The 13,312-nt window shown below is 43.4% G+C and overlaps 1 long non-coding RNA gene across 1 annotated transcript; it reads left to right on the top strand.

The window, feature by feature from the left end:
- Positions 1-4,275: 4,275 nt before the first annotated feature.
- On the top strand, positions 4,276-12,403 carry LOC144377871 (uncharacterized). The gene is made up of 3 exons (XR_013439106.1): positions 4,276-4,400; positions 7,798-7,868; positions 10,313-12,403. It is a non-coding gene; the product is annotated as an uncharacterized LOC144377871 (long non-coding RNA).
- The last annotated feature ends 909 nt before the right edge of the window (positions 12,404-13,312 follow it).

Here is a 13,312-nt window from a genome sequence, read left to right as displayed (position 1 = left end):
GGTGGGTGTCTGCTCTTCTGCCTGGCTCCTCCTCCTGGCATGGTCACACGCTGCCACCCAGTCAGGAGGACCTGTTGTGCAGACCCAGGGTGAGGCACTGGACACTTTTTTTGTTAGGGGCACAGTTGGGACAGAAAATCAGCCTTAGGAAATCTGTATGCTCCTGGAACACAGGTCTGGTCATGTGACACCCCAACGCCCATCAGAGAGGATCCACACTCCAACATGACCAGGAGGGCGCTGCATGATCTGCACAAACTCCTGTTATAATTTCCCGGCCTCTAGTCCTTGCCCAGCCCTAATACTGTGACCTTCTCTGCCTCCTGTAAGACTTGCTTTCCCAGGATTGGAGGCCTCCAGCTTGAGAGAGTGTTATCCTCCTAATGAGCACTTTCTGCTACCCACTCAGGTGTCTGAGCAGGCTCTAGCCTAATTAAGTGCTCACCTAATTAAGTGGTGGACTTTGGGGGAAAGAGACAAGGGAGAGTTGGGCAAGAGAAAGGGAAAGAGAAAGATGGAACAGAAGTCAGATTCTTCAGGCTGGGTATGTGGCTCAAGCGGTAATGCGCTCGCCTGGCATGTGCAGGGCGCTGGGTTCGATCCTCAGCACCACATAAAAATAAAGATGTTGTGTCCACCGAAAACTGAAATATAAATATTAAAAAAAAGAAAGAAGTCAGATTCTTACCCATGGAAGATGATAGTCTCCCTAGGATGAAAGGAAGATGTTTACCAAGCACCATGGAGACACCTGCAAATGGAAAGAAGCCCTGAGTGCCATGGTTAGTGGGAGCCAATTAAACCAGCATGGACCCCCGTCTTGCTCTAAGTGTTATGCAATCTGGAAAGAAAAGACATGGCCCTCTGAGCCTCTCATTAATATTTACTGAGGCCTCCTCTCTGGGTTGCAGCCCCCGTCTTGCTCTAAGTGTTATGCAATCTGGAAAGAAAAGACATGGCCCTCTGAGCCTCTCATTAATATTTACTGAGGCCTCCTCTCTGGGTTGCAGGGTGCTGGCAATTCCAATTCTGCTTAGGGCCAGACATATTGCAGGTGAGGCCCTCTTAGGGGCAGTAAAGGTGCATGGGGACTAGGGTGGATGGAGAGGCAGGCCCCAGCTACAAGCTTCCACCTAAAACCAATGCCTTTAAGCAGGTCACCACTGTGTTTTAAAACCCCTGAGAGTGAAGGAGGCAGAAAATGAGTGTATCCTTTTTGGTGTTTACTATCTAGTGGGGAAAGGCACCAGTTAAGGCTCTGAGAATCTGTATGTAAATATCTGTAACTCTCCCTGTCCACATCATTCTGTGGAGGGAAGGAGAGAGATCAACAGATGGACAGAGGTGAGAAGTGATGTCTCAGTTGAGACCTGAAGGTGTGTAAGATTTAAATTGCTCCTGGGTGCTGATGATAATGAAGATTTGAAGTATTTGGGAACAACCCATGTAAGTGTTGTTTGTTTGCTTTAAATCTTCTGCCATTCCTCACCTTGCAGGGCACTTTGTTCTAATAGCTTTTGCTTATGAGGATTAAGGCTAGGTAATGACTGAGAGAGAAAAAGACATTTTTGCATAGGTGGCACATAGAGCAGGTTCTCCTGGCGAGGTACTACCTGCTCTGTTTAATCTGCCCCAGCGGGAGGAAAATCGGTTCTCTAAGGAGACTTTTCATGGGGAATCAGGAAAGGGAATGGCCAATGGAAAATAACACGAGGAGCAAGGGGTTTAGGAGGTGGCTTTCATGCCTGGGGATATTTTCTTTGCACTTGTCTCTGAGCAAAAGATACTGAACTCAAAATATAATCACCCCTCCCTCCTTGCAACCGCAACCCATCTTATGGGGGAGCTTAGCTTAGGAGAATAATGGTTCTCAAAGTTTGGTCCATTGATCCCTGAGGATATGTGAGGACAAAACTATTTTCCCAGTAACACTAAACTATTGGCCTTTCGCTGTGTTGACATGATAGCGAAATGTCATGGTACCTTAGCACCTAACAGGACAATCACAACAGCCTGGACAGCGGTCCTTGTATTCTTCACCACCAGGCACTGCAAGTAATAGAGATGTCAGTCCACTGAAGACTATTCCTGATAAAGCAGTAAGTACTTAGTATTTCAATCACCTGACCCTCGAAATCCTGACCCCTGGCTACAGCACATACTTTTAATATTCACACCAAGCACTGAGGCTGCGTACTGAAGTGCAAGCCCGCCTGTAGGAGGAGCACCTATACTGATGGGCTTGTAGGCTGAATTGGTTGCTTTTTTTTTTTTTTTTCCATGGAACATTATTTTTACATGAAAGGATGATTATCAAGCAAATAATGGTTATTCAGACTCAAGTATTTGGCATATGTTTTCTTGAAACTGAAGAAAAACAACTATATTTGTTGTAAATGGTAAAAATAAGGCTTACACGTGAAAATTAGGATTTGGGAAAATGTGTATGTCATGAGCTTGACGGTCTATTGATACTTAAAAGACTTTTTATATCAGATTGTTGGTGATATCAGTGAATGCCATTTGTGGGTGTCATGTAATGTAATGGGTTGCTGTTGGGAAGATCTGAACAACTCAAAGAGCGAATATTTTCCAAATGACAACGAATGAAGTTATAAAAATCATACATTAAAAAATTCCATTCAGGGCTGGGGTTGTGGCTCAAAGGTAGAGTGCTCCTCTAACCCGTGCAAGGCCCTGGGTTCCATCCTCAGCACTACATAGAAATAAATCAATAAAATAAAGGTATCGTGTCCAACTACAACTAAAGAAGAAATATTTTTTTTAAAAATCCATTTAAAGACTAAGAGATACCAGCGAATTTTAACGTAGTATAAAAAGCTCACCTAAGCTTGATGAAACTACAACTTGTTGCGTTTTGTTGTCCTATCAAAGGATATCCACAATTATCTGAAAATGTAGTAAAACACCCTCCCTTTTCCATGTGAGGATTTTCTTCATATGTTTCTACCAAAATAAGATATTGAAACACTCTGAACATGGAAATCTAGGTATCTTTTATTAAGCTGGACAACAAAGAGATGTGCAAAACTGTAGAATAATGCCACTCTTCATAATTTTTTTTTGTTTCAGAAAATATGGTTATATTTTTCATTAAAATGATATTTAAAACATTTAGTGGATTTATTACTGTTATTTAAAAATGAATCAGTAGCCAAGTGTGGTGGCACATACCTGTAATCCCAACAACTGGGGAGTCTTAGACAGGGGGGGTCGAAAGTTCAAGGCCAGCTGGGCAACTTAGTAGTAGACAGGGACCCTGTCTCTAAATAAATAAATAAACAAACAGATAAATAGGTCTGAGGGTGTAGCTCTGTGGTGCTGCCCTCACTTCCCGTGTGCAAGGCTCTGTATTCAATCTTCCAGCACCAAAAATAAATAAATAAAATTAAATTACAAAAAAAGTGTTTTGAGTTTTATTTTCGAATAGGATAAAGCAATGTGATAGCTATAACGTATACACAGATGCTCTTTGGGGTCTTCCATAACTTTTAAGAGTGTTAGAACATTCTGGGCATTGTGATGCATGCCTGTAATCCCAGTGATTTGGGAGGCTGAGGCAAGAGAATCACAAGTTCAGAGCCAGCCTTAGCAATTTAGCGAGGCCCTAAGCAATTCAGCAGGACCCTGTCTCAAAAACATAAAATGGGCTGGGAAAAAACAACAGTGTTAGAACATGTGAAGTACCACTAGATGGTGCTAATGAGAATAAAAAGCAAAGTGTGTGTGTGTGTGTGTGTGTGTGTGTGTGTGTGTGTGTGTGTGTGAGAGAGAGAGAGAGAGAGAGAGAGAGAGGAGAAAGCATGTTGGGATTTGTGGTCTTAAGCTGTATAATATAAGATTTCCTAATATTAATGATACTTGTAGAGTCTATAGGGGAAAAAAGGGACTTAATCATTAGGTTTCCACAATGTAAATTAGGCAGGCAAATTTATGCCAAATAATATGTTGGGCTTCTGTTTTTTTTGGTTATCCCTGCTAACAGAAGCCCAGCACATTCCTTGGAGAAGCTCCCTGCAGCCTTGGAAACTAAGCAGATTAAACTGAAAGGGCTCAGTCTTTCCCATTTTGTGTTGCTAATAAGATAACATTAATCTCTGGGGTTTAAAAGTAAAATTTCGGCAGTTTTCCCCTGGAAGGGGAGTGCTTGGCAGAAAACTTGCCGCCTGCAGCTTATTCACATGGGCCCTTGGAAGGCTGGGTGGGGAAGAAGTAGCTGGGGTGAGGGTGGGAGAAGCTGGGGTGGAGGTGGGAGAGAACTTTGGAGATGGCTTTGACTTTGTGTGAGGAACTAGAAACAGGAAGGTCTGAAGCCACATTTGTTGTCTCTTCAAAAGCAGTCTGAAGTAGCTGACAAAGGACAAAATCATCTTTCAAAGGTAAAGATTTTATTGGGCAAATGTTCTCAGAAGGATCACCAGTAAAAAGACCAAGAGCTCAAACTCGGGGGCTGGCTAGATAGATAAATCAGCTTATGGGCCGCCAGAAAAGTGGTGTGAAGTGGGACCTACTCCCTCTTCTGTAGGCCAAGGGTTGAAGTGTGTGTTCCTCTGGTGTTTACTCATACATATTTTGGGGGACCTAATATCTGTATAGTAGGCACTAAGCAAGGTGCTGGAGTGTCAGCTAAGACTGAAATAGACAGGACTCTTCTCTCAAGTGCACCTGTTAGAAAAAAACCAATCAATTCTGAAAATAATCTAAACATCCTCATGCCCATCCTCCCACGCCCACCCCCAGGCTTTGAAAGCTTTCCAGGTCCACTCGGTTTATTCTCTAATGAAGCATGGTCAGTACAATGGACCAAGTTGAATGACACATTTTCCATATGCAGATGAAGAGGCCCATGAGGCCAGGAGAGGCTCAGAGTGGATTTGGATTCTGTTTAACCATGACTTCCCTTTTCTTTTCCCCTTCCTCCTTCCTTCCTGCCCTTCTTCTTTGCATAACACTGAGTATCTACTAGATGCTGAGGCTACAGAGTTGAACAGATGTAGCCTGGAAAGTGGAGCTTATAACCAACCACTGTGCAAACAACAACAAAAAACTACAGATTGCAGTTAGCAGGATTCAGGAGCAACTTTAGATCAAGAAGTTCAGATAAAGGCCCTCTGAAAAATGAATTTAAGCCAGGAGTCCTCAATATTGGCACTACTAGTGTTTGGACCAGACAATTCTTTGTTGTTGGGGACTGTCCTGTACATTGTAAACTGTCTAGCAGCATCCTTGGCCTGCTAGATGCAGTAGCACCTCCTCTTCTCATTTATGACAGCCTAAAATGTCTCTGGACATTGCCGAATGTCCTTTGTGGGGAAAAATGAGTCCCAAGCACCATTGATTGAAGCCAAGATCTTAAAGATGAGGAGTCCATCAAGAAAGGAGTACCCTGAGAGTCTTGTAGGCCATGGGAAAGAATTTGAACTTTATTCCAAGTAGAAAGTGATCAACATTTTCAACCTGGGGTGACAGTATCTATCGCTATCTATCCTAGCTGGTGACCTATGCTGGGTTCACAAATCTGACTACTCCAATAACTTAGGAAAATGGCCAATAAAGCACGCAAACACACAGAAGTACCTTTTCAATAATCCAGGACAGCTCTCTGACCTAAGGGGTCCATGGAAAGAGAGAGCCACTGGAATTCTTTATTCTTATATAAGGGACACATAAAGGGAGGTTCCACGGAACATTCTATCTCAAAAAGGGCAAAGGGGTAGAATTACAAAGGAACAGGTGAGTGTAGCTCAACCCCACAGGGTGCCACCTACTCCTGGAGCCATGCCTCATTATCTGAGCAGAGGTAAAGCCCAAGTTATTGTGGGGTGCAAGAATTATTCAATATCTCTTGCTCAGGACTTAAGGGCGTGTATTTCCAGAGTGGCTCCCAACAGTATCTGTTTTGAATTTTGCAAAGATCACTCAGGCTGTAGAGTAGAGAATGGGTTGGCTGGAGTGACAGTCATTGCAGCCATGGCCACTGCAGTTGTCCATCTGATGTTCAAGAAATAATGATGGCCTGGGTTGGGGTCTTGGCACCAGACATGAAAATAAGGAGGAAGGTGTCCATCCATTTTGGAATAGAGCACCCAGGTTGTGCTGATGGATGTTTTTTCCACATTTTTATTGGTGCATTTTAGTTGTATTAATGATGGGATTTGTTGTTACGTATTTGTACATGCACACAATATAACAATATTATGTGTAGATAAATTTGATGTGGAGATTCCATCCTTAAACATACACAGTGCCTCCTTTGTTCCCCAGTGATGTGGAAACATTTGCTCAGGGGTTAAACTTCCAGCCTGACCATATTTCTGCTTGCTAGGGGCTCTCATAAAATGTGTAGTTGGGCTAAATGCTGTGGTGCACATGCCTATAATCCCAGTGATTTAGGAGGCTAAGGCAGGAGGATAGCAAGTTGGAGGCCAGCCTCAGGAACTTAGTGAGACCCTGTCTCAAAACAAAAAATTAAAAAAGGGCTGGGAATGTAGCTCAGAAGTAGAGTGCTCTTGGGTTCAAACTAAAAAAAAAAAAAAAATTGTAGTTGGGACTGGACTAATGTTTGATTTGAAAGGATGTGTGGAAGTGATTTCAGGGCCCTCAGTCTCCTGTGAATCTGGCTAATAGTGACACAGGATTGTTAAGTCTCAATTTCTGCTCATAAACCTGGAAAAGCTGATTATGAATGAAAGCTCATCTTGGTTCAATGCTGACATCTTATTTTCAATCTTGGTCCCCTTGGGACCCAGCTCCTCCATCCACACCTTACCTAACCTTCAGTTACCACTCTTGATACAAAATCTATTCACCAGCACCCACTCTGGATTCTTATGTTTCTCGATTGAGAAAAAATGATAGGATGGTGACCTAGAGGTTCAAGCTGAGAGTAAGCAAAGCCATTGGTCCCGATGGTACCTGACCCTTGGCCTGTTGACTGAAGTTGGAAAGTGATTGGCAGGCATTTGAGAAGCAGGCACAGGCTGTTTAGTGATAGCAGTGTCATGGGGAAGTGGCGGCATGAAAAACTCTAGCAAAGTATTAGGGGCACAACGAAGGCTTTTGAGGTACTTATTTTTAATTGCAGAGAACACTGCTGCCAGGATTTTAAATCGTGGAACTGTAAGCACATAATTAAGCAAGAGGGCTCAGTTGGCACCATTTGGGATCCCAAGTTGTTGAGGCAGTTTAAGATAATGATCTTCAGATATTAAAATTCAGGAGTTGTGTGTGGAGGTGTCCCCAGCCCTATTTGAGTATTTTCCTCTGGGGCCCCCAAGTTTCAGGTAAAAATAATCAGCCCTGTTGTGTGTGTGTGTATGTGTGTGTGTGTGTGCACATATGGTTTGTGTGAAAATCCTTATCTAGGTCTAAATCTGGCTGTGACAGTGATGTTCCGTTGAAGGAGGTTCTGGATCCAAAACCGATCGAGAGTCTCAGCCCAATTATGAGCCATCTCCGTTATTACAAATCCTTCATGCAATTCCTTCTGCTTAAAATCATAGGATTTTAGAGCTGAATATGAACACTGTAACTATGTTTCAACTTTCTTTGTGAGAAATCTGATGGCAGGTTGCATGAACTGACTTGTTCAAGGCCACTCTTGTTCAAGGTGGTTTTTGGAAATGACCAGAACTGGATCCCAGGCACAAGGCCCCTTTCTGGAACATCCCTGAGCCCCCTCGTTTGGCTCTAGGGCAACCTCTTCTCCACTCTCTCCACCCTCCTTCCTTTCACCTGAATTCCCATGCTCTTTGATATCTGTGCTTGTTTTTCCAGTCTTTCTGTCAGAAGTGAGGTGGCGCTGCTATGGAGGGTCCGTGGACAGAGAAGAGAACATCATAGCCCAGGTAACCAGAGTGCCTCGTGAAAGGGTAGCTGGCAGCTCACGTTTTAAGTCATTCCACCTTGGTGATGGCCACTTACTCAGTGGATCGTAATGGCCTGGAAGAGTTCCTGCCCCTCCCCAAAGTGAGCGATTTCCTCTGTTCAGCTCTGCCTGCACAGGCCTGTGACACCAGGAAGACCCTGTATGTTTACCTAACAACCATGTGGAGTGGAAGCCAACCCTTTCAAGTGGTTTAATCCATCCTACATCATCATCAGAGGTGGGTGGGCAGTTGGATGTCCTCCTAGGACAGGAAAACCAATGCCCACAGAGTATTTTAGTTTGCTTTTTTGCTGCTATAACTACAAGACCTGACCACGACAATTGTAGAGGAGGAAAAGTTTATTTGGGGGCTCATGGTTTCAGAGGTCTCAGTCCATAGACAGCCGGCTGCATTCCTTGGGGCTTGAGATAAAGCAGAACATCATGGTGGAAGAGTGTGGCAGAGAGAAGCAGCTCACAAGATGATCAGGAAGCAGAGAAAAAGATTCCGCTGGTTAGTTACAAAATGTATACCCAAAGCCATGCCCCTTGGGACCCAGCTCCTCCAACCACACCCTACCTGCCTTCAATTACCACTCAGTTAATGCCATCAGGGGATTAATTGGGTTAAGATTCCCATAACCCAATCATTTCTTCTATAAACCTTCTTGCATTGTCTCACATGTGAGCTTTTGGGGGGACACCTCACATACAAACTATAACACAGAAGGTTGGTTCTAAGATTGTCCAGGAATAAGGACTATGACCCCCTGCCCTGCTTTCTGCACCTAGACTTTAGACCTTGCTGTTTCCCTGGCAGGTAAAGGATTTTCAAGAATCTCAGTTTCCCCTTTTCAGGCCAATGGAGGTGCCTTATTAGAGGTGGCTAAAGATAAAGTATCTAAAGATCTTTGGGATCAAAAAAGCATTTCTACTTGTTTAAGGGGCATCTTGGATGCCCTCATTTCAAATATTCTATTTGGTCCTCTTTATATGTCACGTCCTTCTTCAAATTTACATTCTGAAGACAGAGTTATACTTATTTGCAAATGGAATCTGCCTTCCATCCTTCCTGGTAACTGATTTTTTAGCCCCACAAAATCTTCCCTAGCAAGGGTTTGAGAATCAAGTCTGAGTTTAAACCACAGCTCCCAGCACCATATTTTACAGCATTTGCTAATTTTACCTCCCCATGCCCCCTCCATGTGCTCCTTTATTTTAGAACTCTAGCCTCCAGTCTTTCTTTATAATATAGACATCCTTCAGTATCTGTGGAGAATTGGTTCCAGGACGCCCCTCGCCACACACACACATGGATACCAAAATCCACCAATGCCCAAGACCCTTACATTAAATGGTGTAATATTTGCACATAATCTATGCACATCCTCCTATCTACTTTAGATCCTCTTTGGATTACTTCAATACCTACTACAATATAAATGCTATTCCAGTATAGCATACTTATACTGTATTGTTTTGTTGTAACTGGACACAGTACCTTTATTTGATTTATTTTTATGTAGTGCTGAGGATTGACCACAGTTTCTCACATGTGTTAGGCAAGCTCTCTACCCTTGAGCCACAACCCCAGTCCTAGAGGCATTTTTTTTCTAAGTATTTTAAATTTTTTTAATATTTATTTTTTAGTTGTAGTTGGACACAATATCTTTATTTTATTTATTCATTTATTTTTACCTGGTGCTAGGGATCAAACCCAGGGCCTTATGCATGCTAGGCAAGCACTCTACCTCTGAGCCACATCCCCAGCCCACTCTAAGTATTTTTTGATATGTGTGTGTTTGAATTCATGGTTGAGGATGTGAAACCCATGGATCTGTAGGGCCAGCTGCACTTGTTGCATACCTCAGGGCCTTTGCACTTGTATTTCTTTTTCTCTGGAATGTTCTTTCCTCAGGGATCTATGGTCCTGTACCTTTGCCTTCTTCAGGCTTTTCCATGTCCTCATGTAGAACCATAACAATTCTCTCTCTGAACTTGCAACTGTCCGCCCCCCCACAACCCATCCCCTTCCTTGCTTTATTTTTCACCATAGGAATTACTCTCTGGTATTTTATATAATTGACTTACATTTTCTGTTTGTTAGCTCCACGAGGGGAGGGATTTTTGTTACCCGTATTTACTGCCGTATCCCCACGGTCTAGAATAGTGTCCAGCGCGTGGCGGAAGCTTCACACACATGAATACATAAATTTGAACAAATAACTTACCTAAGTTCATGTCCTAACTCTCTTAAAAAGAGAGTGTGAGTCATTCAATGAGACAATTACTACAAATATAAGTAATAGCATACATCAAATTCTCGTTCAGTTTTAAGTTGTGTAAAGTGCTTTACAAGAATCACTTTATTTAATTCCACAAAAATCCTATGAGGTGAGTATTCTTTTTACCTTCATTTTACAGATGAGGAAACCAAGGCTTGGAGAAATGGACTTACTTTTCAGGGTTACATACAATTCAGGTCCGTATTCAGTGAGCTCAGAGTCAGCACTGACAACGTGTTGCCACAGGTGTAGCCACAGCCCAACCAGTACTGTTTCCAAGTTTTGCACATTGGAGCCAACCTGTGTGCTCTGTCTGCCTCTCTTCTTTTGTGGGCCTGACCCCCATTGAAACCTGACATCTTGGAAGCATCCTCTGTCCTCAGGAGCCAGCACGGTGTGGCAAATGAGGTGGTAAGTTTGCTTGTCAGGAGAACTGGCATAGGACACCTCTTTGTCCCTAACTTACTGTGCTATCTTGGACAATTGTGTTCCTTCCTGGCCCCAGATTCTGCCGGTTTAGTGAGCACTGAGGTCTTTCCAGCCCCAACTCCCTAGGAATATCAGAGGACAGTGTGGCGAGTCCTTGCAGAGACTCCTGCCCGAGGCTATGGCCTTGCCCGCACTTTGAGAGAGATGAACTGCCGTGGAGAAGGCCCAGAGCATGAAGAATTCTTTTGCGAGACTAAGGAATTTGGAATTTTGTACTAGGCCCATGGTAAGTCCTTAAAAAGTTTTAATCAGGAGAGAGATGTGATTGCATTTATGTTTTAGAATATCAGTTGGATTGAAGAGGAAAGTGGATTAAAGGCAAGTGATTTAGAAAGAAGGTTGTTTTTTTTTTTTCATCTAAATGACAGACGACAGTGGCCCAAAGTCAACTGGTCAGGGATATAAAGAAGTATCAAGAGGGCTAGGATGGAGCTCAGTGGCAAAGCGTCTGCCTTGCATTCACAAAGCCCTGGGTTCGACCCCCACCCCCCCCCAAAAAAAAACAAAAAAAGATTTTAAAAAGGTTAAAAAAAAAGAAGTATCAAGAAGGTGAAACCAATGGGATTTGGGGGTTGGAGTGAGGGAAAGCTTAGTCCCAAGGACATGATGATGTGGTTCTCTGAGAAGCTCAGAGAAGAGCGAGTGTGTGTGTGTGTGTGTGTGTGTGTGTGTGTGTGTGTGTGTGTGCTGGGAGCATGGAGTATGCTGTGGAGAAAACCGAGGAGGGTGCTGATAAGTGCTGCCGTTGGGGGCATATTGAGGTGACGGTGCTAGCGTCATGCAGATAGCCCTGGTAGTGATTTGAAGGAGCCATTCAGAAGAGGTCGGGGTGGAAGTGAGGGATCTGAGAACTACCAGGACACTACGTGGAGTAGCGAGACCAACGCAGAGAGACCGAAGAGCCAGGAGAAAAGATGGCTGGAGAACACTCAGTTTTTAAACAATGGCCAAAGGTAGAGGAACTCACAAAGGAACTGAGAAGGAACAGCCTGAGAAGAAGGAGAAGCACGAGTGGGAGCAGAGTCTGAGAATCCAAAGAGGAGGCCAGAGGAGGAACCAGGGCAAAAAAGCAGCAAGGGATCCTGGTGCAGCAGTCAGCCAGGGGGTGCAGCAGTCAGCCAGGAGGCGCAGCCTTTCCCTTTCAATCAGATTGTAGTGCACCCCCTCCCCCACAGGGGATCTTAATTAAGCTTTTCCACACCATAATTGATCTTAGGACCATCAGCAAAAGAATCTCTTCAAAAGTTTAACAATGTAGTTAAACTTCCTATTTCCTGCTGCTCTTTCTGTCTTACTTGGCTAGACACCCCTTTACTAGTGTTTCATAACATTTATGGATTATCTAGTATTGTAATGGTATATAATTGTTTGTAAAAGTTTTCAAGCAGGAAGTGTGTTTGCCGTTGCAAAATGGGATTCACAGAGATGTTTCCATTTCAATAAGAAGAGAAAATGTTATTAATTGGGCTCCATGGTGACAGCTGGCAGAGGAGAAGAAGCCCTCCACGTCTCACACATGACCTTGAAGGGTTAACTTGCCCAGAACAGTGAAAGAAAAAGCGGCTTTTGTGTGAACTTCTGCAGACTGTGAACTTCTAAGCCCCTTCTCCTACGCACTGAGTATAAAGTTCTGAAACTGCCTGAACTAGAGGTTCAGGGGGATTAGTTGTTTACAGCAAGAGCTTTTCCCTCTGAACCTGGTTGCAACCATAAATAAACAATAAATCTGCTTCCTGCTGTCTTCCGTGTCTTGCCTTGTCTATCCCTACAACAAGAAATATTTCCTGGGCATCTACGGTATGCTTGTTATGGGCTTAAAAATTGTGCCTATCACGATCCCAATTTATACTCTGAAGCCTGCTATGGTTGGAACATCCCCTCCAAACTCATGTTGAACTTGAACTGCACTGTGACGGTTTTGAGAGATGGGACAGTTAAGAGGTGGTCAGGCCACAAGGGTCTCACCCTCTTGAAGGGGTTAATGCCATTAATGCAGAAGTGGGTTCCTGATTTAAAAAAAAGGATGAGTTTGGCCCAATTTCCTCTCTACTTCACTTGAGAAACTTCTGACTAGTTTAATCCACTGTTATTTTATCTGTTCTAACTAATACATCCAGGATAGGGCTCAATGGTTGTGGAATCTCTGGTTTGTACTTTACATGACGATAACCACCAGAGCCTTTTGGATGAAAGAATGGAGACTAAGAACAAATCAGTTAGGTGTGTTAGAACAATTTTATTTAATTTTTACCATAGCTTCATCAAGTAGGTATGATTAGCCCTGAATTCAAGGGAACACAGTGAACAGGTGACAGAGTCGAGATTTGAATCTGGGACAGTGATTCTTTTTTTATTTTTTAATATTTTTTATTAGTTTTTGATGGACCTTTATTTTATTTATTTACTTCCATGTGGTGCTGAGAACCGAACCCAGTGCCTCATACATGCTAGGCAAGAGCCTACCACTAAGCCACATCCCCAGCCCTGGGTCAGTGGTTCTTAACTAGGGGCAATGTTGTCCCCCAGGGGACATTGTTGATGTATGAGAAGTTTTTAGTTGTCACAAGTGGGAGTGTTGGGGGAGGGATAGGTATGTTGCTGAACATCCAAATACGTACAGGACAGCCCCTGTGATACCAAATTATCCATC

The sequence above is a fragment of the Ictidomys tridecemlineatus genome, chromosome 5 (assembly GCF_052094955.1).
Source record: "Ictidomys tridecemlineatus isolate mIctTri1 chromosome 5, mIctTri1.hap1, whole genome shotgun sequence".
Classification (NCBI taxonomy): Eukaryota; Metazoa; Chordata; class Mammalia; order Rodentia; family Sciuridae; genus Ictidomys; species Ictidomys tridecemlineatus.
This window is presented reverse-complemented; position numbering and strand designations above follow the sequence as displayed.